Source organism: Sciurus vulgaris, assembly GCF_902686455.1.
Source record: "Sciurus vulgaris genome assembly, chromosome: 11".
Classification (NCBI taxonomy): domain Eukaryota; kingdom Metazoa; phylum Chordata; class Mammalia; order Rodentia; family Sciuridae; genus Sciurus; species Sciurus vulgaris.
Window position 1 is genome coordinate 52749458 of NC_136472.1, and position 26480 is coordinate 52775937.

Sequence of the window (26480 nt, forward strand, 5' to 3'; positions counted from 1 at the left end):
GCTGTCGAAGGTCACTGATGACAATTCTGGCGCTCATTCAGTACAGGCAGGGAGAAAAGAATTCTATAAGCAAAGCTGTCTCCCATGTGCACCTCCCGTCCCATTGTGCGCAGGGAACGTGGTGTCGCATGCACATTATTCCACTCCCAGCGACACTGTGCCCTCCCCCCTCGGCTCCATTCAGCATAGATTAAAAGGCACTGCCTTTCCCAGCTGCCTTTCTGAAAGTCTTCCTGCAGATAGGGATCCCAGTGCAGGAGGCGGCCCCTTGGAAACCCACAGAATTCTCCTGGGAGCCAGGCAGTAGCCTGGCCTTGGCCACCACCCGGCAGCCTGGCATGGGACACGGTGCCCAAAGCTGTCTTGAGTCTGCTGTCATAACCCTCCTGCCCGCAGACTCCCAGAAGAGTCTCTCTAAAAGGATCCGCCAGAGATCTAGGTCCTAGTCACCTTCCTGTATCTCCCACTTGCCTTTCTCTGACCCAGCCCCAACCTGCATAGGCACCTTAGTTCAGAATAACCCTTGGCATCGAAAAGTCAAATGACCACATTGGCTCTGATGTTAGTTTGGCTCATCTGAACCCCATTTTTCCCTGGACAGGAGTTTGGTGGTCCTAAGCTGTCACACTCCCTGTCTTGTCCTTGGAAAGAGTCAGGGTCTACCTATCTTTAATGACCCGTACTCTATTCCTGCCAATAGACCACAAGCACACAAGGTTTGGAATTTCACCAACACCTGTACCTGAGTAGGTAGCATGAGGAGTGGGGGTATATGGAAAAGTGGAGAGCACCATCTACACTTTCAATCATCCATTCATCCAGTCACTTAAATATTTAGAATAAATAAATCTTTAAGTTAATATTTACTGAATGCTTATGTGTGATCACTATAGTTGATGCCAGGCGTACAAAGTCTAATCCAGCATATTCCTGCCTGCACAAAGCTCCCAGTCCAGTGGGGGTCAGAGAGGAGAGGGAACAGGGGACAGGTAGCAGAGGAACAGAGAAATGACTGAGGAGCACAGAGGGGAGAAGCCCCCTAGCTTGAGGGGTCAGCCACACTTCCCACATAAGGGAGTGTCTTGCTTAGCCTTAAAGGATGAGGGGACTCAGTTACACACAGGGTGGGTTTCTTGGCAACAGAGAAAACCCAGGAAGGGCCTGGAGCAAGCAACAGCAGGGACCCGTGGCACCCATTTGGAACCACTGGAGTGTTGTTTGGTAGACAGGCGCAGGTGGGGCTGCAGCAGGTGGGCTGGTGCAGGTCCTGGGTGCAAGGGGGCCAGCTCAGCTGGGCGTTCCCAGACCTTCCTGATCTTAGTGCCGAGGGTTGCCCATCCCTCTCAGTTCTAGACAAAGCAGGGAGACTGATCACCCTACTCAAGTTGTTCTTTGCGTTCTTAGAAATTTTGCAAAGATGACAAGGAGTCAGTGAAAAATCATAAGCAGGCAAGTGACACGATTGGATTTGTATTTATAATTTATACAAAACCCCAGCTCCCCTACTACTTTCATGAACATCCAGAGAGGTATGTCCTCTTCCAGAAGTATCACACCAAGGGGCTCGTGATATCCCAGAGAGCATTGCCCACCAATGCCTTTCCACCAAATGTAGCATCCTGTCCCGGAGGACATCATGGAGGGTCCCTAGAAATGGGAGCTCTCCCTTCCCGCGTACCCCCACTCCTCATGGTAACTTACTCAGAGGCACTGGCCCTCCTAAGCAGCCCATGAGATCACACAACATGGAAATTCTAAAGAGAGCTCAAGCATGCTGGGATTTTCCTAGAGCACAATTTCTAGCCAGTGCCTTCCAGGCTTCAGAGCCATGGAGATGATGTATCTAATGCGAGGGAACAACAGTAGCCTAAGGAAATCCAATACGGAGAGAATCCCACTCTAACAAGTTTGACAGATATCAATGCTGCTGTTTTGTGTTCAAATCTCATTAAGACTGACCAGACTATTGCCAGAGTGGAGAGGAGACATGCTCTATTATTTATTAGTTTTATTTGTTTGAATAAAAAGATTCCAGTTACATGGTTAATTGCAAGCAACACAGCAACAACAGGGGGTGAGGAGGATTAGACAGAAGGGATGTTTTGTGCAAGAGCCTGGAAGGTAAAAGCCGTCAGGGCAGAATTCATCTCTTTGGCAACTGTAGTCCATGATATTAAATTGTAAGACTTTATTATGTATGTCCATAAATATAGACACTAGGGCTACTCAAGATATTCATGAAATCTGTTTTGGAGATCGTTTGTGGGTGATTTGGAAGAGCTTGTTAAATTCTTGTGGATGGTGGAAGCACTGCTGGCAGGTGTGCAGAGCTGCCGGCTGGGCTGCTGGGCTGTTCTCGGAGGAGGATGGGAGGGGGTGGGGCGTGTCTTGAAGGAGGGCTGGGAAAGGCAGGCTGACTGAACCGAGGAGGAAGCCCCTCTGAGAAGTGTGCCCTGGGTCCATCAGCTCCCCAGAGCCAGCGGCTTCAAAAGGCACTGGGGAAGCAGAGTCAGGGCAGCAGAGCTGGCCCAGCCAGGGAGGTGTCACTTCCCTGAGGAGGTCACCTCCCTCTCTGGTCCTCCCAGCTCCGCTCCTTGTTCCGAGACAGCCACTTGGGAATCTGTGCTGAACACAACTAGAAACAGCAGAGAAGATGGACATTTTCTAGCAAATCAAGTGTGAAATCCAGACATGGATTTCTTTCCTATTTCACTGGGGATTTTCACGACCATTGTCATTGCTTCATGGCATCCCCTCCAGGTAAGAGACCTTGCTCTTATTCGGAATAGTTCTCCCTCTGGCCCACTTGGCTTTTCGACCTTATCTAAGCCCTGAGTGGCTCCACACCCTCTCACCAGGGCCTCTGAGTCTTTGCTCCCTACCCTGCTCCACGTGGCCTGTATGGGCCTGAGTCATGCAGTATGCCACTCTCACTGGCCTCGAGGGTCAGAAGAGCAGACCTCACTTGCCCTCTCACAGTCCCCCAGACAGTCCCCTCCTTCAAGACCCAGCTTGGGCAGCGGCATCTCCATAAAACCCCTCTGCCTCTTCCCCGACTCTACCTGGGAAGGGAGTCAAGGGAGGCTGCGTAGTCTGCCCAAGATCCCACAGCAAACAAGGGAAGCCAGAACTCAAACTCCAGCCAATGCAGAAAGTAGTCACCCCACTCCCTCCACAGTCCTGGCACTGAGCCCGGGGCTGGGCAAACTAGAAGAGCAGGACAAAGCCTCTGCCCTCAGGGAGCTCAGTTTGGAGCTGACAAACATCCTGCCCTTGGGTACAGGAGTCCCAGAAGCTAGAGCTCCCTTAGCATCACCTGGGACACGTATGGATCACCTGTTCTTTTGGAACAGACCATCAAAGTCAGCGCCAAACCTGTCCTCCACCAGACACCTAGAATCTATGGCAGAGACAGTCAGTTTTACAAAAGGGGGCATCTCCACTGTGAGAGACGCCCCACCCATCACCCGGCTTTCCATCTGCCATTTCAAAGGCCCATCCAAGCGAGATGCTTCCACCACGACCAGCCCTATCATAGCCAAGAGCAAGGCGCCACTCTTTATTAAAGGTGCGTGCCATTTCCGCGAGTGACGCCTATCAGCAATTCAGTGCCTGCACACAGCACCGCCACCCTGTATCTGCCAGAGAACTGATAAGGTGCCTCTCATTGGGTTTTGACAAGCAGCAGCATGAAAGGATGCATCAGAGGTCCCACAGAGCTAGGGGCACATTGCCAAAGAATAGGCACAGGGGTGGGGGAACAAAGAGGACCGAATCAGTATCTCAAAGCAAGCAGTGAACCCTGGAAGTGAGAATGAGGCAGACACCCCCCAAAAGCCCAGCCTTGGTTTTCTGCTAGCCCAAAAGAGTTCATTGCAACTTGGAAGTCAGAAGATAGATGACATGGGCGGGGGGGGGGGGGGGGGGGCAGGCTGTCACAGCCGAATGGAGGGGGAGAAGCGTGTCTGCGGCACGCATCACTTCACTGCACATGGAGCTTGTCTCTTACATACGCTGCGAAGCCTTCTCCTCTCTCCCCAGAGAAGAGCTGTTTGTTCAGGCCCCGGACAGCTCCGCCTTGTCAAATGCTGTCTCCTCTGATCTCCCCCCTGCCTCCTGCCTCCCAGCCTCACCTCCTTAATCTACACAAAAGTCTGTTACCCAGATGAACCTTCATGCACCTCATGTTGTTTCGGAGCAGAGGTGTTACACCTCCACTCCCGACTGCTTTAGCACAGACCAACGAATATGCCCCTTCTGTTTTCCAAAACAAGTGAAATCAAATGAAAGCCCTGGGAACCCAGGTGGGATAGCAAAACCACTGCCCTGGGAAGGAGACTGGCTTGTCCTTCCTAGCAGTCTTTTAACCTCTCAGGGCTTTGAAAATCTTGTCAGCGCATTGGGTGTGAAAGTGTTTTATTCTCAACATCCAAGGCATCTTTTGGAAACCTCTTTCCACTCAAAGACTTGTGATGGAACCAAGTCCACAATCCCTCATCATACAATAATGACAGTGTGTATTTCACTGTTCCAAGTCGTGCCAGGCACCAGGCTCTGGGGGAGGAACCCGGCCTCCCCAAGAAGCCCATGACCAGGAGAGTCAGGAATACAAATATCCAAACACAGAATGTGAGACAACACATTATAGCCCAGGGCTGTGCAGGAGCTTAAAAAGGTCCCTACATCAGCCTGGGAACAGAGGTGAACAGGAGATGACTGACGGGTATCATGGACCAAGGCGGTCCAGGCAGGAAAGGCAGCACCCTCCCAAGATCCCTGATAATATTCCAATTTGCCAGGCTTGCTACTTCCTTGGAACAGTGAAATACACACTGTCAAGCTTTTTAAAGATCTAACCCCCTAGTGTCACTACCAAGAAAGCCAGACCTGGAAAAAATGACAGTGCCTTCGCAGGGCCGGAACCAGGTTTCCTAATCTCGTCTGGGGCACTTTTCCCATGCCACATGTCCACAGCCTTCTCTAGGCCACCTTGTCACTCAAGCTTCCCTCACTGGGAGTGTCCTTTCTTCTTCAGCTGGCTCTAGCTCTCTATTTCTTGACGACTGAGTTCAACAGTAGCATAATGGCTGGGCACGGTGGCACACGCCTGTAATCCCAGCAGCTCAGGAGGCTGAGGCAGGAGGATTGTGATTTCAGAGCCAGCCTCAGCCACTTAGCGAGGCCCCAAGCAACTCAGCAAGACTCTGTCTCTAAATAAAATATATATATATTTAAAAAAAAGGCTGGGGAATGTGCTTCAGTAGTTAAGTACCCCTGGGTTCAATTCCCAGTACAAAAAAAAAGCAGCATAGAGGTGGCCCAAGAAGTGAGGCACAGAAAAGTGGTACACACGGCTGGTCCAGACTGGGTGCCAGTGTCACTTCCTCCAGAAGCTTTCCCTGACCACTGTCCCTCCTTTGTATTCCCAGAGCCCCAACACTAATGTCCAAGCACTTGCCACACTTTCATTATCCATTCACTTACTGTCTTCCCTGCCAAACTGGGAGTTCTAAGCAGCATCCGGTGTGTAGTGAGTTCTCAATGAATAGTTTTAGATGGATGGAAGGAGGATGGAATGAATGATCAAATCCTATTTGGGGAACGGTGTGAGATTTTAGAAGTAACTTGAAACAAATGACAGAATTTGGGTTCAAGCCCAGTTCCACCCCTCAGTGGCAGTGGAAAAGCAGCTGAGTTCCTCGTTCCCCCCAAGCCCCAGTCTTGTCTCCTCTGGCATGGATTTCTAAGTGTACCTCTCTCAGGATTGTCACGAGATTTAAATATGACTACCCTTGCGAAGGTACTTTGAAAACTGCCTAATGTGCATGTATTTACCAGTTAATGCTTTGCCAGCAAGTAAGGGAAAATGCAATTTAACTCAGCTTTAATAAGGGAATGTATTGGATTATATACCCAGAAATGAACAAATATGAAAAAAATTTGAGCTGCAAACAGCTACATAAAATAGAAAGCAAGATTTTCCTAAACATGAGATTTTTCTTAAAATAATCTCCCTTTAAACTTGCTTTTTCCTCTCTGACATTTCCAGCTTTTAACCAGCAAACACTGGGCTGTTACTACCCATCTGAAAGACAACAGAGGAAGTTTATCTTTAAGAAAAAGGTCTGTGACTGTATTGTAGTCATTTATTTAAGCAACAGTTCAAACCCATAGATATTCAATTGTTTTGCCTAGTCTCTTCCAAAATCCCCTTCAGCCTCCCTACCAAGATATTTATAGTGATATTTGTGTTTTGAATAAAAACGGATCTTGTGAGGAGAGGTTAATAAAATGATCGTAAACACACACCACGCACCATCACCACCAGAAGATAAAAGAGGAAGAGCCGTAGGAATGCCAAGTGATGGTAACATGGGATTCTTTTGTTGAGACCTTCTGGGGTGGTTGAAAGCTTTATTAGATGCTGTGGCAGGGCCTACACACCCTCACAGATGAGAGCAAGATGCTTTCACGTAATTCTGTAGATAAATTTCAGTCCATCCAAGCCACAGCATCCAGTGGTTCCTGAACAGAGACAGCAAACTGCTGCTGAGCTGTGCTTACAGATAAACCCCTCTAACATCTCATTTAATAGGAAGGAGAGGCTGAGACAAAAGTAAAATCAGACTGCTACAGAGTGAGATCCGAGCTTGTGGGGAAGGACTAGATACTGAAATTCAAGCTCTATGAAAAAGTCAATTCCCCCAAGAATTCTGCTGGAATGGGGTAGAAGGAGCATTGCCCAGGCTCTTGCTGGCTGATGGCTCATTTGCTTCCTGGTCTATGCCAGCCCTTCTCTGGGATAAATCCAGGCACATCTGATTTTGAGCAACTATAGCAGGAAAACAGTGCTCCTGCAGATGTCTCCCACCATACACTCGCAGGGAAAAAAAAAAAAAAAAGCATTTTACCCCGATTTGTGGGCCCATACTTAAGTCCAAGGGGATCATGGAAAGAATGCCTGCTGTCACAGACCAAGAAATTAGATGATGGAGTATTTACTGAGTGGCTACAGGTAGCCAGTCTTGGATATAAACTTGGAAAGAATACAGAAATACAAAAAAAAAAAAAAAAAAAAAACACCCTTGTCCAGGGGAAGGTCTCAATATGGCTAGAGAGGAGGATGCCAGCATCCTACTCTTGACTGGGAGGCAGGACCAGCCAGCTGGGGAAGCAGCGTTCAGTCAAAAGGGTCAAACGTAATCAAAGCAGGTGGGGCAGGGGTCTTGATAAAGGGCAAAAGGCACAGGTTCAAACCCAAAGAAAAGGGCACTGTGTGATACAGGGGCGATCAAACTGCCAAGGGGCTGAACAGCTGGGAACAAAGTAGGTGAATGTTATGTACCCTGAATGTCCAGATTCTGAATGGCCCTGGGTTCCTTGTATTCCCAGCTTAGACTCCCAAAAATCAAAAGGACAGATGATTGAAAAAAGAAGAGATGATCTAGCTTACCAGTTTCTGTTTGAATTCTCTTGACCTGTCTTCCTGTTATATGTTTAAGAAATGGATATATAAAATACACTTGCATAGATTCAACATAAAGGTTTAAAATAACTAGCTTTTGCTAAAGTGAACGAGGACTGGGGATCCCTGACTAGGTATCACCAAAGGCTTTGTGGTAGCACCCTGTGACCAACCAGTCAACTGGCAGCTGTCCTACAACCACATAGCAGGCATATAACAGGCATTAGAATAAATTGTTCTTTGGTGAGGGCAGTGATGTGGGGTTTTCAAATAGGGAATTATTATTTTTTCTAATTAAAAAAAAATTCTTTGAATGTACCTGGTACTGAAATTCCTAGATAAACAGATATCTACTTGGGACTGACAAAGAGGTCTGAGTGCCAAGTTCATGTATATACAACAAATGACAAGAGAACAAGAGTATGTATGGTCATAAGAGCATTGTTTTGAGGTGTAGGTGGGTGATGGACATGTTAGGGTCAATACATGATCACAATGGCTGTGATAGGCACATACTGAGTTTTGCTACCTGTACAACTCAGAAAGATCTAGACTCATTATAAATTCTAAATTATTATCAAAATAACTCAATGCCTTGTTTTCATATTGGTGATCTTGATTAAAGTCATTGTACCTTTTCCAAGGGCAAAATGAGCAGGTGATGAGGGGTGTAGTATGTCTTTCATTCTGCATTTCCTCCTCTATTAAACAAGAAAAGTTCTATCTACCTCACCTATTATTCTTTCATTCAACACATAGCAAAGATTTACAGAGCCCAGTCCAGGTGCAGCTGTGTCCCAGGTCCTGGAGGTACGGAAAGTGACAATGCTCTGTCTACCATTTGTGGATTCTACACCTCAGGGAGAGAGACATCAATAAATGAGTTTATACACAAGCACAAAATGTCATTTTATGCAGGATAAGTGCTATGACAAAGCAACAATGACAATGAAGACCAGATAGGGGACTCAAGAGTAGGAGGTGGGGTCCTGCAGGTGATGCTCCTTTAGATGACGTGATCAGAGGAGGTCTCTCAGAGGAGGTGGCCTACATGAAGAGCAAGGCGGCCATCAGAACATGGGGGGAAACATTCCCCAGGGAGAAAGTACAGCAGATGCCAAGACCTCAAGGCAGGAATAGCTGGCAGCTTCAGGGAACAGCAAGAAGGCCATGGCAGGTGACAGGGAGAGTGAAAAGAAGAGATGGGAGAAGCAAGCTGAGGTCCCACCTTGAAGCACTGTTTAGAGATCCAGGTGGGGTGCAGGAGTCTGAAGGTGGCTAGTTGGACCTGCAATCATACATTTGGGGAGTATCAGGAAAGAGGCAGAAGGTCCATGAAAGGCCAAAGTCCACGTGAGGAGAAAAAGGGACAGAGGTCTGAGCCCTGGGGCACTCACCAACCAGAGGATGAGCCAGCTAAAGCCAAGCCAAGAGAGAAACCATTAACCAGAAAGTATTGACATGGTAGAGAAAGAACATGGCACAGCAGAGGTCTGTTTTTTATGGGATGATATGGGTAATGTGTGAAAGTCTCAGCATAGTGTCCAGTACTGCTTTATGGCTCTCAAAAATGTTATTAAGTTCTGCAATATTTAAAATAAGGAGGAAATTATTGTAGACCAGAGAAAGAAACAATATTTCTCCAATTGGATAAAAAAAGAATATAGTAGGACCATTTAAGATTAAAACAAGGTGTTTTTTTTCCCCCCGCTCAAAATCCCATCCACAAAAATGGTCAAATGTTATGCACTTATTAGAAGAGATTGTTGATGGACACAGGAGGTCTGAAAACCTGGTTTCCATGGCCATTTCTCAGCCTTACTTTTTATTAAAACCTCTCCAGTCTGGTCTCTCTGTCATCTCAGAGAGGTGGGCAGGACTTTGGAGCAGGATTCAGCCTACCTCTTTGGAACCAATGGGTTTTACACATGACACTACTCTTTGACACAAGGTTCTGGGGACTCAGTGCTGGAGGCCCTACTGATCTCCTCTGCAGGCACCCCAGACATCTGGAAGGAGCACTGCCAGCCAGGCTGTGTTGTCCCTCTGAGCCAGCCAGAAAGGAGGTCTTGCTGACAGCCACTTAATACCCAGACCACACCCCATCTGAAGAAAATGCAAACCCAGCTGTCATCTGACTCACAACAAATGTGGACCCTCCAATGGCAAGCTGAGTGAATGTTGCAACAGAGAAAGCTCCCAGACCTTGAAGGATAAAGGGACCTAATGGAAAGAACCAGAAGAATCCCTGCTTGTAACTTTGTAACTGGGAAGGCATCTGTACATTCACCATCTCACAAGATGCCAGGGCAAAAATGGTGAATGCTACCTCTCAGTTACAAATGGGGAAACTAAGGAACACAGAGCGGGAAGGGACTTGATTAAGAGCACAATGTACTTAGCCATGAGCTTGAATTGTATCCAGGTCCCTGGATTCCTTGCTTACAAGGTTAATGTGAAGACTGGATGAGATACAGAAATAGGTATGTACAGGTGATTCAGAGATGCCTGGACCCCAAAGCAGAATTAGGCAAATAAAATTTTGGAACTGCACATTTCCACTTAAATCTCAACTTATGAACTATAAAACACTGCAACAATTACTACTAACCTGCCTGTTTCTGGGTTCCTTCACCTAGTAGTACTTACCTTATTCTAAGATTGTGGTAAAAATTAAATTAAAAAAAATGTAAAGCACATGGCACCACCCCTGACACCCAGCACATACTCAATAAATGTTAGCAACTTTCAGTAGCAATAACAATACTGTCCACTAACTATGTGAGTAGCTTTGGGCGAGTTGCTTCTTTTTGGATTGTAGGTGCCCTCATCTGTAAAGTGGGGCAGGGGTGTTAAACAGCCAGAAGGTGGAAGAACCTGGTGATTCAGAACGCAGGTTCTGGTGTCAGACAGTAAGTCTCTGAGTGCTGGCTTTCTCTCAAAACTGTGTTGTCCCATTGGGGAAATGAAGATAATAAAGAGTACCTACCTGCTGGATCTTTCTGAAAATTGAATAATGCACATAAATTTCTTAATACAAGGTATAGCACATAGTAAATACTTGAAGCTCAGTTGCTATAGTCATTTCCACTTTCTGCAAATATTCTCCAAAGATGGCAAAGATTATAGAGGCCAACTTCCTAGGTGACATTAAGCAAGTCCCTTATCATCTGATACCCCCAGTTTCCCATCTGTAAAATGAGGGCTTGGAGTAGATGATCTTAAAGGAGCCTCCACTTCCTATGTTCTAAGGTTACAGGCAGCTCAGGATCAAACGGCCAAGAAAATGTCCCTTCCCAGGGAGTTATGGAATCCTCCCAAAATTCAGGGTTGGAAAGCCTGGCTGGCTGCGTTATGCAAGCTTGGAAGCCATATCTCCTGGCGTGTGTCCCCTTAGCATTAACTGTCAGCAAAGCTGGCCTTCAAAGCAACTGCAAATGATGTATCTGTGCACGGTGGGGAGCCAGCAAGCACGGGCGCCATATTCTCCTCTGTGGTTAGACCACTCTGGGCTCTGCCAGGACTTCTCTGACTTAGCACATTTCCAGGCCATTTTAGGACACTAAGACAACAATTTTCCTCCTTCCCTATTTCATTAAAAAAAAAAAAAAAGTTCTACTTCAATGTTGTAATTATTCTCCATGTGATAAAAAACATTTAGCAAAAATACTTGAAGAGTGGACAAACAGCTGCAGGAAAACTATATCATATGGGGCCTTTACTGCTCAGTCACCCAATATCAAATGATGTACTCTCACCCACACAATAGCTGAGTGAGGGAATGAGAATCAGACTTTTGAGACAAACTTGCTGAGCAAAATGCAGCTTCCTCTTTCCCCTCTATCTCCCAAGACCAGTTCAATGAAAACGTTTGTCCAACAAGAAGCTTTAGCCATTTCCTCATTGGCCATTCTTTCACCCGTTCAGGACAAATGGGTATTTGATACAACAAGGAAATGTGTCGAGTACATTATTAATTGGGCTCAGCAAAGGAAAGGTCACAGGGGTGACTGGCACAATTACGGGATATGGGCAACAGGCCAATCAGATCGTGAGTCAGGGAGGAGGGTAAATCAATGGCTGTGAAATCATGGAGGGTTAGGAATAGTCTGAGGCAACCAAAAGCAGATATTTTGCCCACCAGACATATGCAAGGTTGCTGTCTTCAACCGTCTTCAACTGTTTATTATTTTTAGGGAAACTTCATATCTCCAAGATATGTGGTAAAGAGAAATGAACCCAGATGGCTGCCACCAGATCATAGTAACAAGAACCACTCCCTTCAGTAGATTTGATTGGAAATTTTTCAGACTGGTTAGAGCTCCAGCAAGAAAAGAGATGTCAAGGCGCCCACCAAAGGAAACTAGACTTGTTATTTTTCGATTTCCTGATGTGGCTGCTCAATATTTTCAACAGTCTCAGGAGGACATGGGTTTCTAAGAGGCTTTTCCAGATAGAGTGTGCTGGGGTAAGGAAATGGCCCCCAAACTGCCTTAACTGGGCATTGATTCTTTAGAATCAATGTGCATTTAATTCTACAATGAAATGGTAGTGAACCATCTAGAAGATCTCCCTAGGGCACATAGCTCAAAGAAAATCTCCAAGGAAGTCACAAAAGTTTATGCAGGATATTGTGCCAGAAATAAACCACATGGTATTAAAACCCTCAATCCCTGTGAATAAGTCTAGCTAAGGATCCCTTCATATTAAGTGATAACTACAGAGAGAACGATCCATCTTGTTTATTCAACATAGAGTCAACCAGGCAGAAATAAAGTTGTGGTCATTTTATAAAGGTTTTTAGATTATTAGTCTGAATCATCAATGAAAGTTTTCATTAAATTGCACCCTAGGAATTGATTTGCAATGGGTAGTTCCAATGTACTATGCAAAGTTGCTGTAGAAAATTAGTCATCCTAGGCTCCCTAAAGAATACAGACATGACATCCGGGCATCTGTTAAGTTTGCTCAAAAACATATGTGAGCCTTTTTTTTAAGGAACCGTAATTACATCCTGCTGAAACCTCCAAGGACCCTGCTAACTGCCTTTGTATTACAACATCCATTTCCCATTTAGAAGGCTCAACTCTGCTATTTAGTGTGCCTTACAATCTGCTTGACTGTTCAGCACACTTTCTCAGCTACAGTCTGAGAATGGTCAAGTCTTTCCCTGCTCCAAGAAGATCAGCTTGAAGGAGGCAAGAGTTGTAATGTGGTATGGAAATGTGTCCTTTGTTAAAGTATGACCAGGAATTTAAGACTTTTAGGGACTTCTACATTAATTCAGGCCACGTCTCTCATTTTCAGATGGTACCATTGAAGATAAGAGAGAGAAGCTCCTTGTCCACTATCACACAGCTAAACCATGAAACAGTAAAAAATACAGTGATTAAAACTTAGGCTCTGGGATCACTTATTTGCTCTGTGACTGTGCAAAACACCTAACTTCCCCAGGCCACATGTACTTGATGAACATTAGTATCCTTTCCTTCTTCATAAACATGACCTCACTTAATCCTCAAAACCACCATTCAAGGGGAAAAAGGTTGAGGTTAGCAACCATATCACACCGACAAGAAAAGTGAGGTCCACAGCCACACATGCCCAGCTGCTGCTCCCCTACAGCCCTGCTGAAGCAGACAGGAGGGAGTGTGGATGCCCTCACCATTCCATCAGCTCTCTTCCCTTGCCAAGAGATGAACAGGGAAGCTGGAGGGAGCTTGCTTGTATGTTTCTACACAGGAGCAAAACTAGTGCGTGGTTGCTATGCTCAGACTTGAAATCCTGCAGTGCATCTTGGCCCAGCAGGCTGCTCCCTGTCCTGAGGGAAGGAGAGAGCAGTTGTGTCTCTGAACCTGCTTCTGTATGATAGGGATACATGTGTTTGGGAGGCGGCATGTTACTCCAGGACTCAACCACATATTTTAAAGCTAACGTCAGAGTACTTGTCACTACTCCATCAGCCTGCCCTCCTGACCCCCAAATATGGCCTTTGGGAAAATGTAATTGCCTGCTCTGAGTGACACTGGAGCTGGGTGTATGATAAAATTGTAGACAGTCACTCTGATTATGAACCCTAATGGAAAGGGACCTGCATTGAATGAATGCAGCAGTGAATGAGTGAATGCACATCAGGGCTATTTATCCCAAGCTCTGGAGTGCGATATGGTGATGTCTCCATTATTGCATCTTCTGGGAACTCAGAATCTTTAAGATTGTCAGCCAAGGGCAAGACTGCAAGAAAGCTACAAGGTCTATAGTAAACACAGACCCTAAATTGCAGGCGTCTTTGGGCCTCTTCTAGGAAGGGTTTCTAGTTCTTAGGGCCCACAAATATGTCCTTTAATGGCGTTGGCTGCCCTCAGCCCCTGAGAGAGAGAGACCTTCCCAGCAGGAGGCAGAAAAGTCTCAGACTGGGGCTCTGCCATCCGGTTAGCAGAGCCAGTGGGAGGTTCCCTACCCACCCCACCCAGGAGCACCTGTACCCTTGGCATTTGTTCATTCACTCAGTCAGTCTTTGGTGAAGTGACAGCTTCTGGGGTACCTACAAAGTGCCAGACCCAAAAACAGGAACACAAAAATGAGTTAGACGTGGCCTGAATTCTTGACAAGCTCATTGTCGAATAGGAGAAACAGGGAAACAGTTGTCCACAATACAATGTGACAGGTGCCCTCAGAGGCCAGCTTAGGGGCCCTGGAAACATGAGGGCACTCCAGGGAGGCTTAATTTGGGGGAGGGATGAGCAGGGAAGGCTCCTTGGAGGAGGTGACTTCTGATCTGAGCCCTGCAGGTAGATGGACAGGCCAGCAGAATCAGCAGATGGTTGCTCCTGGCAGAGGGGACAGGGTAGTCAAGCACTCAAGAAACTGAGAGAGGGCTGGGGACATAACTCAGTTGGTAAAGTGCTTGTCTTGCAAGCATAAGGCCCTGGGTTTGATCCCTAGCACCACCAAAAAAAAAAAAAAAAAAAAAAAAAAAAAAAAAAAAAAAACTGAGAGAGCATCCTGAGGGGCCAGGGAGTTACAAGTGGTGCTGGGTGTCCTGAATAGAAGGCCTGGTCCTGCTTCTACTCTCTGGGCCTGACAATTCTGGACCTTGGTGTCCTCTACCCAGTGATGACTCTGGATCTAAAGATCCAAATACCAAAGGCAATCTACCCAGAGAAGGCTCCCTGGACATTCCCCAGGCAAAAGTGAAGAGCTGACAAGAGGTAGCATTAGAACCTCCCGCAGGTACTCCACACAGTTTGGGGCTCCTGCTAGTTGTCTATTTCATGTTTGGGAGTTGGGGGGTGGGCAAGGGGACATCATGGACCCAACGCTCACTATGGACATTCTCAGTATTCTCTCAATATCTCTCAGAAAACTCCAGTACTCTCATTGAAGAAGAAGATCTGCTGGGCACAGTGACACACACCTATAATCGCAGCAGCTCAGGAGGCTGAGGCAGGAGGATAGTGAATTCAAGACAACCTCAGGGACAGGAGGGAAGTGAGGTACTGAGTAACTCAGAGAGACCCTGTCTCTAAATAAAATACAAAATAGGCTGGGGAGTGCCCCTGAGTTCAATCTCCAGTACCCTCCCACAAAAAAAGAAAAAGACCACAATCCCTGAAAAGTGTTCTTCTCCCTCACTTTACAGATAAGAAAACTGAGGTTCAAAATGAAGCAATTTGCAGATGATTCCATTGTAAGGGCTGGGTCCAGGACTCCATTCAGAGTCAACTCTTCCCAGGGCACCATCCTACCTCCATCCACCACTGGCAGATCTGGCAGGCCCATTCCAAGGACCTGAAGCCTCTCTCCAATCCAATTCTCCTTGCCTTTCCTCACCCCAGGGTCTCCTGTTACCCCTCCTTTATAAACTGCAACAAACCCCCCCCCGCCCCCCCAGGAAAAGCTGCTGGAAGAACTGAGTTAGGTGGAAGGAGGAAGGAAAGGAAGACCACCTCCAGCCCTCTTGCCATCCACCCAAGATCCAGATCTGGGAGGGCCCTGCAGAGGGGGCATAGTCATTGTACAGCGGCTGCCTCTCTGTGCAGGCCAGCACAGAGCTCTCAGGAGCCAGGAACTGCCCTGACGTCATTCCCACTGGTAACCTGACCCTTGATGACTGCTCCCTACTTGCCCAGCTGGGCCCTTCATGCTGGCTCAGGCAAAAGGTCAACCCCTCAGGGGAAGGGGCCAGGTGGGGCTCTCTTCAGTGGCTGCTGAAATGAGAGATTATTTTGATTACTAATATCTCCCATAAGACTTCCCCCTTCCTAGAGCTGCCCCTAATTCTCTTCCTGGATGCTTCTAGAATGAGGTTCACTTTCATTTCTTACTAAGAGAGCAAAGGTGGCTCCCCTCTGGGTCTATGCTCATTCTGGCAGGTATTAGTGGGCCAAGAGCAAGAGTTTTCAAAGCAAGTCCTTGTCCCTACATTTATTTCTCCAAAAAGATAAGCACCAATGAATAAAGCTTTTATTTTGTCAACTGACACATGCACTTTATAAAATGGGTCTAAGTACCAGCCAAACACTACCTTTACTTAAACACAATCCTAATAAAGCAGACAGAAGGGAAAGCAGAACATTAGCAACCTCTTCGAATCCATTGAATAGTTACAGAGTGATGCTATGACATCAGCACTATATTCAATTTCAGAGGACAGAAAACAAACCCGACTCAATCCCTGCCTTCTGGCACCTTCCAGTCTAATTGGGAACACAATGACCGCCATTACCATGATCCAATGCTGCTCCTGGTCGGCATTCACTCCACGCGCTCCCTGCCTGCTGGTACTCATGTTATCTCACTTGATCCTCAAATTAAGCCCAGGATATAATGGCTGTTGTGCCGCACATTTAACAAAGAAGGAAGCTGAGGCACACGGAGGACTTTCTGAAGGTCACGGAGCTGGGATTTTCATCATCTTGACTTCACAGCTGACATCTTAATCTGCGAGTGAGTCCGTGAAATCACATATCAGGGATGAAAGAATAAGAAAGAAGAGATGGGGAAAGTTTCAAGTGGATAAAAATGTGCCATGAATCTTGAACAGTGGCCAGGGGTGACTGGTTGGAGGACAGAGGAGAACAGGTAGAGGAGGACAAGGCTGTGTATGTTCCCACCATGAAAGCAGGTCCTGGCTGAGGTGGCCCAGACCTGCTACTGCTTGTCTGTATGCTGTTGCCCATGGCCTCGAAACCTGGGCCCTGAACACTCCTGTAAAACAGGATCATTTCTGGCTCATTCTTACCAAAGAAGGAAAGCAGTGAATTTCTTGCCCTCAGAAGGAAGCTCAGGTGCCACCAATGAAAACATATTCTCAGAGATCTTCAGGAAACAAAACAAAGGCCCATACATTGCTGTGTGGGTAAACCTAGCTTGGCACAGTGAACAAATTCATGAAAAGTAACAAGCAGTGGAAGTTCCTTAAAGTTGTCTTAATAAAAGAACTCTCTGGTGAAACTGCTATAAAATAAACCACTGTTCTGTGCATTGGAAACCAGGCCCTTAACTCCTGTGGCTTGCAACACAAGATGTTCACGTATGTAGGTGGCTATTATACTCTTATGGCCCCCCTCCATGGGGTTCTCTTTCCAACAAATGTTGCCCTCCTCTGTGTGCAGGGGCACCAGGCTCTGGGCAGACACAGCAAGGGACACAAAGATGCTATGACAAGCTGCAGGAGCTGAAGACCCGTCACACAAAATCAGGCTCAAATTTGGAAGATGAACACAGGCAGGGGAGAACTGGTGGCTTGGCAAGCTCAGGGGCCACAAGCTCACTGCCAGCAAGGCTCAGCTGGCTCAAGATGAAGTCAGGCCACATGTCTGAGGAAAAATGGGTGGAAATTCCTCCAGCAGGCAGTAGCGGCAGAGAAGAAAAGAGTACTAGCTATGACTTCCACGATATTGCCATATAATGAGAAATACATCTTTGGCCTCTGTCCCTGGTTCCTGGCACAGAGATTCTAAAACCCTTGCAATTTTGTAAGTGATAGGGAAAAGGAGAGTATCATTTGTTATTTATTATTTCTGTTAGTCGTCTGCATTTTGTTATTTGCTAGTTATTTGTATTTTATTATTTAATAATGAAATGACTCTTGATGGGCCCCTAGATAGCTCCTGGATAGGAGTAGGTTGCCAGAGGAACCAGTCATATGATTAGAGGTTGGAACTCTCAGCCCCACTTCCCAAACTCTGGGAGGAGAGAGGGAGCTGGATATTAAAAAACTGACCAATAGTCAAAGGCAACCCCTCATTTCCATGTATTGGAACCTCCATGAAAACCAGAAAAAAAATGGGGTTTGGAAAGCTTCCAGGCTAGTGGATGCTTTGAGGTGCTGGCAGGGTGGTGTACTTGGACAGGGCACGGAACTCTATGTCCCCTCCCGTGAACCTTGCCCTCTGCATCTCTTCCATTTGGCTGAATTTTATCCTTTAAAACAAACTGGTAACAGTAAGTAAACTGTTTTCCTGAGTTCTGTGAGTCATTCTAGGAAATGATCAGTCCTGAAGAGGTGGACATGGAAAGCCCTAATCAGGAAGTCAGAAACATAGGAAGGCCAGACTTATGACTGGCACATAAAGTGGAGGAGTTTTATGGGATCTGAAGCAAACACCAGGTAGAGAGTGTTGGACTGAATGGAATTGTGAATCACCCAATGGGTGCCAGAGACCTTGTCAATGCAGGGGGGAAAAGCCCACTCGGTTGGCATTGGAAGAGTTCTCTGGCTAGAAATGGATCATAGTAGTGGAGCTTCAGCCCCACTTGAATTTGAATCTGAGTTTCATCATAAATTAACTTGGAGACCTTGAAGAAAATGACTCAACCTGTTTTTTTTTAATCTCTAAAGTTAGAATAAGGGGTGGGGGGAAGGGAAAAAATAACAGAATGAATCAAACAACATTACTCTATGTAAATTTATGATTACACAAATGGTATGCCTTTACGCCATGTACAAACAGAGAAACAACATGTATCCCATTTGTTTACAATAAAAAATAAATAAATAAATAAAGTTAGAATAATAATAACACCCACCTAAGCAGATTGATATCAAGATTATAGATCAGAGGCTGGTATGCAAAGTATCAAACATCAACTTTTAAATGACTGTATGGAGAGATGTCTGGTTGATGCTAGCAGATATTACATTGCACTTACTGTGGGCCACATACTTTCCTAAGTGTTATTAACTTAGACACAAGAAGGGAGATATTATCATTATCAAGACAACTCTAGAAGGTAGATACTATTATTATCTCCATTTTATGGTGAGGGAAACCAAGGCACAGGAAAGATAACTGAGTTGTTCAAGGTCACTTGTTAAAGAAATGGGAGACTTGAAGTTCAAGCCCAGGTCTAATTGTATACCCAGTGTTCTAAGCACTGTGATGCTTTGCAATGTGGGGCTCAGGGTGATCCTCAATAGTAAAAGATATCATTATTGTTGCTGTATTGCTATTTGTGTTACAGGGTGGTGTTTCTTCGGTGGTGTACACACTTTAGATGGTACACGGGTAAACTTTTTAAAAACCTAGAGCCACGATTTTATTTTCCTATGTATTAGGAAGAAAAATAGCACATCAAACCCAAAGTTTCATTGGTATTATCCCTGTGATAGGGCTAAATTTTTAAGTAGTTGATTCAAAGTCAGATGTAGGACTGAGGATGTAGCTCAGTGGTAGAGTACTTATTGAGCATGTGCAAGGTCCTGAGCTCCATCTCCAGTACTGCAATAAACATTCAAAGAGAGAGATTAAGTAATAATAATGTGGCAAAAATCAGGTCATATTAATGTCTGATAATGGTAAGTGATGAAAAAGAACATAGGCACTGAAGTCACCCAGAGCTGTCTTCTAGACATGGATCCACTCCGTCCAGCAGTGGGAACCATGGAAATGTTATCCAGCCTCTCTGAGCCTTTATTTTCCTACCTAAAGTGGGAACACAGCACCCCTCTAGCATGATGCAAAGTGAGGATTACAGGACTCAGGTCACCTGCACCTGCATCACAGGCCACAGCCATTCCCAGTCTACCCCACACTCTATCCACACTGCCTCACTTGAGGCCTTCCTAGGCCTGGGCCTCATCCCCCTGACCGAGCTGGAAACTAGGATCTCTGGGCATCATTCATAGAGCCTGCAAAGTCTCCTCGCAACTCACCTCCAGCAGGCGAATACCTTCTACCTCCTCAGTTGTGCTGATAAGATTTGGAGACGCCACAGGAATCTGAATGGGAAGATACTCCAGGGACACAGCAGAAATTAGATTTTTTTCCAATTACCATAGGCAAAAAGGGTTTCATGTGGTTCTAGTAATGCAAACTGCTTATTTGCCATTTCTCTCTCTGCTGCCCTATCTGGGCCCTGCTGGTGATTGATGGACATAGGAGAGTATGCCTGCATCCACTGCTCATGTTGTTGAGCCCCCTTGATTTCTATCTGCAGAGTGAATTGGCTTGCTGGGCTGGGTGTAATGGCTTCGGGATCATCGAAGGCATCCAGGGAGAAAGACAGTTCACATCTAGGGACTTGTCTTGCCTTCTAAGCAGAAATCTCCCGCTAAAAGTAACCCACATCCCAAGTACAACAAAAGTATAGATCAAGGAGTCAAAGAATTTCACAACGATCCAGCAGGGCACTGTGGACAAGATGCGACCCACCCAGTCACAGCTGTTACTCCAGGAGATAAAAGCCTGAGAATAAAACCACATCCACTCTAAAGTATGACTTTTTTTCAGACTTCCATCAACAAGGGATGGTGGTCCCAAAGTAGACCACTAAGACCTCAATAACAAAATGCAAATTTCCAGGGCTCAACATGAGCTCCAGAGACAGGTAAATGTGACAAACTCACTTTTGGTCAGCATTCACGATATACCAGCTACTGTGTTAAATACTTTACTTATTTCACTGAATATTGCTCTATAAGGTAGAAGCTATTAATGTCCCCATTTTTTAGCTGAGGCAGTGAGGTTCACAGAGGTTAAGAAACTTACACCAAGTTCAAAAAGCCAAAACATATTAAGGGGCAGGGATTGAAAACCAGACTGTTCTAATTGCCAGAGTTCTTCCCACCTCACTATTTGGTCTCCTGTTTTCCACTGTTGAAAGCTCCATCTTCTCTGGTATATTCTACTTGTCCATTCATGGAACCTAAGTAGATATTTATTCACATGATACCTAGCCGCTCCATTGGACTGTGAGCTTTGTGGGGACAGGGACAACTCCATGAGGAGGACAAACATTCACCAGATGGTTCTATGACTCCCGGGCCACCCAGTCCAGAAAGTGCCTCCTGCTCTCCAGTATGTTCTCCCCCATGTCCCCCAAATTGTACTCATTCCTCCTTCTGGAGTAATCCACCCTCAAAGGTTAGGTTTTATACCATGTGACCCTGTCCCACACTTACCATAACTGATCATCCCAGGGACAGATACAGAACTCAACAGTGGCCCATATGGACCAGCTTTGTTGAAAAAAAATACACACACACACACACGCATGCATGTGGTATAACATATATATATAATTTGGACACTTGTTTTTAAAATAGACTTAAGACTATTGCAATAGTCATTGCAATGGGGGAGAAAGATAAGGTTCAACTCTGAATCTATAAAGATGGTGATTTATAGCCAACAAGCAGAGTGAGGAGTCTGTGGAAGGAACATCACTGAAAGGAGACATCAAGGATAGGGGGATTCTTGCTAAAGGCAGGTTGAAAACTTCCACATCAAAGGTAGGGTACAAGGAACTTCATGAGATATCAAGGGTAGGGAGGTAGCAGGATTCCTGTCACCACTAAGCTGGGCAGGCCAAAATCAGGACAGGGGCCAAGGCAGAAGTCTAGATGAATAGATGGCTCTAGGGAGGCTGGTCCAGGAGAGAGTCAGTCAGCTTCTAGGTTAGACAATCTCCTGCCTCTGAACTGAGAACCAGAGAGAGAAGCCGTCAGTAGACAGTGACATTGAGAGAGATGGGTAAGGCTAAGGAGGGTTAGTCTTGACCTTAAGAAGGAAGGGAAAAAAAAAAAAAAGGAATAGCAGTGGAGGAAGAGTGTTGAGAAGAAGGGTAAGGAATTGAAACACCAAAAGTGCAGGGGAAAAAAAAAAAAAAAAAAAAGACCTTTCAACCCTGGAGGCACAAGTGGCCAGCATCTTGAGCTGTCCCATTTCCTGTCCTCGCCAGTGCCCATAAAACCAACCTTCATCAGCTTCCCTACATGCAAAGCTGTTGCTCGTGAATGTCACTCCCATTTTTCTAGAAGAATTAGCTGGAAGAATAACTCCACGAGCTTAAAGTCATGCACTTCTTCCATGTGAACCCAGGCATTTCTAAATCGGTGGCTACATGGTGGGTTTGTCTCTATTTTAGAATGTTCCATGGACTTCAACAGGACACTCCCCCTCAGTAATGGAGAGTTTGCTCTCACAATTTGTCACACTGTGCTGCAACAGGTAAGGGCATATTTTGCACTGATTTATTCAGGGCATCCCCTTTGGGGTACGTCTGAGCCATTGTTCTTGCCTCTTATCTCACCTCTAGATGTGATCAGCCCATGCAGACATCAATGAAATGACCTTCCAGGTTACCTGTCACTGTGGACCCACAGAAACTCAAAGGGGAAATGCACATCTCTGCCAGGGTGGGGGAATAATAGATTCACAATAGTAAGATGGGGTCCTCACAGTTCAGAATCCCCACACAACTAAAGATTCACAAATGGAGGACATTCACCTCTAGGCAGTGCTCCCAGCCACCCTTTCTCCCATCACAAAATCAAAGACAATTAAAATCTTCTCCTTTCTAGGATGCTACTTCTCCATGTCATCAAAAAGAGTCTAGTTCAGAGAGTCAAAGGAGAACCCAATCTCCCCCTTCACCTGCCCCACATTCAGAATGCTGACTCCTGCTCATTCATTCAACAAACATTTACTGATTCTCTGCTACATGCCAAATGCTAATATGTGTTCCGAATACAGAAACAATCATGAAGCTCAACGCTTAACGAAAGAGTTACACCAAGCACCAACTATGTGCAGGTTTACATGTGAAGATGCTCAGGGTATAAGACTACAATTCTTTGTTCTAGTCTTTAGCTTCTTGGGAAGATTTTCTCATGTTGTTGAAGAAACTGCATTTTTAAATTGCATTAAAATGTTGCTGCATTTTAAAATTATAACCATAAGAGGAAAAGAGAAACATTTTAACCTCAGCTTAGAATCATACACTCCCTAGGAGCCTCTTATCCACAACCCTCCGTTTGGGGAGCCCCAAAGGAGCTTCCCTCATCTACCAGAAACTGAAGGAAACCTGGATTTTGAACCCAAGCATCCCAAGTGTCCAAATTGATATCTCTGGGATGGCATCGCAAGAATTGGAGGATGGAGGATCCTGCTTGTTGTAACCAAGATGCTGACCCTTATCCCTCAAGTCCCACCATGACCCCAGAAATTCCAGGGACTTTGGATGCTGGAGATGGAGATTTGAGTAACCAGGTCCTTACTTCCTCCACTTGCGAAGGAAGAACTCCCTACATACACCCAAGCACATTTCTCAGCCTCCTTCTCTAACATGTACCCTTGCACAGCTCCACCCCCTTCCTCAAATGACCCCCAGACCTTTTGCCAGGAACCCTGACCTGGCTTCCTCAGCCACCCCCCCAGTCCCAATCCTTGCTGCTGCTTCCTCCCCGCAAACGGGCTCAAATTGCAGCTGCAGGCTTCAGTGCCGCATTGTAAAATCATCCACTGCCATCCACATCTCCTCCCGTTGCTCTTCCCAACCCCCACATCCCTTTCTTTCTAATTATCCCAAAGAGAAGGAAGATTAAAAATTAATGCCCTGAGGATGGGAGTCAGGGATGTCATTATTTTGATTCAAACCCCAGGCATGGAAGAATCTGATCTAAGCTTTAGGAGCAAAGTAACCTCGGATGGGTTTCGGAAAACTTGGATTAATTGGAACTCACCTCTAGGTAACCAGATACCCACCCGCAAAGCTGGGGCCTTAGGGGATGCCACAAAGTGTAACAAATAAAATTAATAAAACATATTCAAGTAAAAAGGCAGCTTGCAAAGGGGTGTCTCCGGCTCACACAAAAGGTTTAGTCAAACCCCTACATGCCTGTTATGTGCAGAATGATGAGGTCAAGGTAGGTCCTACAGAAATACTACACAAAGGAAGATCCAGATGCTGGATCCACTGTACTTCTGAGAGAGAAAGGCAGGCTTTCTTTTAGGAAACTGTGCCATGACTGAAGTTCAATCCAGAAGAACTTTTACATGACCCTTGGTTAACCACAGGAGTAAACCCAAATGAGCTTGCAGCAGCCCCTCAGCCTCCCAGTTCCATTTCACTCCCCAAATATACCACTTATAGGGATTCTGCCCCATAAAGAAAGTGAACCATATGATGAGAATTACGGCAGAACGTAATTGTGCACTAATTATCGTGTTAAGTACTTCAAGTGCATGAGGCCTGGTAAGCCTCACCAAAGGTTTCATTATTAACCTCCAAACTGTCACCATGAAGATGCAGAGAGTAGAAACACTAACCTATCCCCATGTGATAAAGACCCAAAGTTTTGCAATTTACAAGTAGTAAACGACCTCGGGGACATTGCCACTCTTCCAGTTGAAAACTACTCTGCAGAGAGTTTAAGGAGTGGATAGAAAAAGTACAGACCAACGGGAGAAGGTGATGTCTAAGGAGTTCAAGTGGGTAGAGGACTTGGGCAAGTGTGCCAGGCTGCCTCCCTGTGAGGAGGCCAGCCGGAGAGTTGGCTCCACTTGCTACTTCTTTATATTAGATCCCAACCCTCTTCTGTGCTGAGGACCCAGTGATCTGGCTACTGGGAGCTCGTGTGGGACAGATGGGGAAGGCCAAAACAAATTCAGTTTCCTAATGTTCAGAACTGACTTAAGGCAACTGAGGTGAGTCTTTCGAATAAACGGGGAATGGATATCTATGAGGTGCCTGGATTACTCTTAATTTATAGCACCATCAAGGGCCAAAAATAACTCAGATTGTCCAGTGTCTATAAAATTAGTTCCCCTCAAAATGCCAGATCTTCTTCCTCACAGAAAATTAAACTAAAAGAAGGACTGCATAGAGGGAAAAGAGGGGTGGGAGGGGTGGGGGGAAGGGGGAAAAATAACAATGAATCAAACAACATTGCCCTATGTAAATTTATGATTACACAAATGGTATGCCTTGACTCCGTGTACAAATAGAGAAACAACATGTATCCCATTTGTTTAAATAATAATAAAAAATTTTTTTTTAAAAATTAACATTCACTTCTGCTGACTGAAGAAGGTCATTTTATTACCTGGAGAGCAACCCTAAGCCAGAGGAAAGGACTAGAGATCTTCACTCACTTTTGGTTATTGACAAGCTCTGTGACCTTGGGCAGGTCACTTACTAGTCTGTGCCATGTGTACTTAAACCACCAAAGGGAGACAGCATCAGTTGATCTCCTGTGACAGGTGCAGGGCACAATGCATCCAGGGATATTAAACAACACAATCCAAAGTGCTGCTGGATCATCAGACGCCTTTCTCCCAGACAGAGGTGAGAAGGCTCTGAACACCTGGGATTCATGCCACCTAGAATATGTCAACCACACCTGGTCAAATTCTATTCCTCAAATGCTATTCCCATGTATTTAGGATGACTTTCCCCTTCCCTTTGTCCTCACCCTGGAGTAGGAACTTACTGCCAAATGCCAAGAGCACTACTGTGGCCTCCTTCCTGGTCTGTGACTGCAGGCTATTGGGTGGTAGAGATCAGGAGCTATTAAGCCCTCAGGGGATTGCAGTCCAAAAAACTACTTTGAGCCAACTCTCCCAACCCACTGGTGTATCAGTTTTCTTAGACTGCCATAACACACACACAGGCTGGGAAGCGAAGCCACAAATGTGTTGTCTCAGATCTAGAGGCCGGACCGGCAAGGTGGAGGTCTCAGCAAGGTTGTGTTCTCCACAGGCCTCTCTCCTCAGGGTGCAGGCAGCAGCCTTCTTGTTTCTTCCTCATGTGGTCTTCCTTCTGTGCCCATGCATCCTGGTGTGTTTCCTCTTAACGTAAAGACACCAGTCCTACTGGATTAGGGCCCAACGCTTACGACCTTGTTAAGTCAAAACTGCCTCCTTAGAAACCCAATATCCAAAAACAGTCATGTTGGGGGTTAGAGTTTCTACATGTGAGTTTTGGGGAGGATGTCAATCAATCTACAACGACAAGTGACCACTCCTACTGTGGCCCCACTGAAAGGCCACATTCTTTAGTCCTCTAGGCAGAGCTCAAGTTCCTTCTCCAGGGATCCTTCCCTGACTTCTCCAAACCAGAAAGATGCTTATTTAACATAACTTAATAAAACTGTCACTGATGGTCGAACTGAATGCCCTACCACCACCACCCTTCCAAAACACTGGAAGTGCCAACAGACAAGTATCTAAGTTTATCATCATGACCCCAGTGCTTCATGCTGTGGTTGACTGGTACACAGTAGGTACTCAATAAACGAATGTGGGATGAACAAATGAATAATGACTAATGTTGTGCTGTCACTTTCTCTCCACTGAGTCAAGGGCAGGGAGCTGGCCTAACCCCTCTCCCATTCTCCCTCCATATCCTCTCCCTCTGTATCTCCCTCTGTATCCTTTGAGTTAGGGCTCAAAGTTTACTGATTGAGCTACATCTGGTTATAGTCCCTTTCCATCCTTCTTCCATGACATGTGAAATGTACTGTGGTAGGTCCTCAATGTTCAGTCCCTGAGCTCTTGGTTAACACCCCCTCCATTCATGCCAGTGAGACAGGCAGGCCAGCCAGGCTAGGACCTGTCAGAAGTAGATCAAGCTGTAACTGCTTTCCTCCAGTCCCAAAGGGGCAGCAGCAGCACACTGGCCCAGACCAAGGAGCAAGAGTTCAGCTTATCTGGAAAGGGCTCAGGGGACTGGGGCTGGGGCTGGGGCCTCATCCTCACCTGGCATGTAGGCATGCATGCATACATCC

The 26480-nt window shown here is 45.9% G+C and overlaps 1 protein-coding gene and 1 long non-coding RNA gene across 2 annotated transcripts in view; one reads left to right on the forward strand and one right to left on the reverse strand.

The window, feature by feature from the left end:
- Window positions 1-26480, reverse strand: part of NAV2 (neuron navigator 2) — a 693848-nt gene that overhangs the window by 655380 nt on the left and 11988 nt on the right. The gene's annotated exons all lie outside the window — the stretch shown is intronic.
- LOC306640651 lies at window positions 825-20982 on the forward strand. Its single transcript, XR_013757844.1, has 3 exons — window positions 825-2760; window positions 11662-18310; window positions 18478-20982. It is a non-coding gene; the product is annotated as an uncharacterized lncRNA (long non-coding RNA).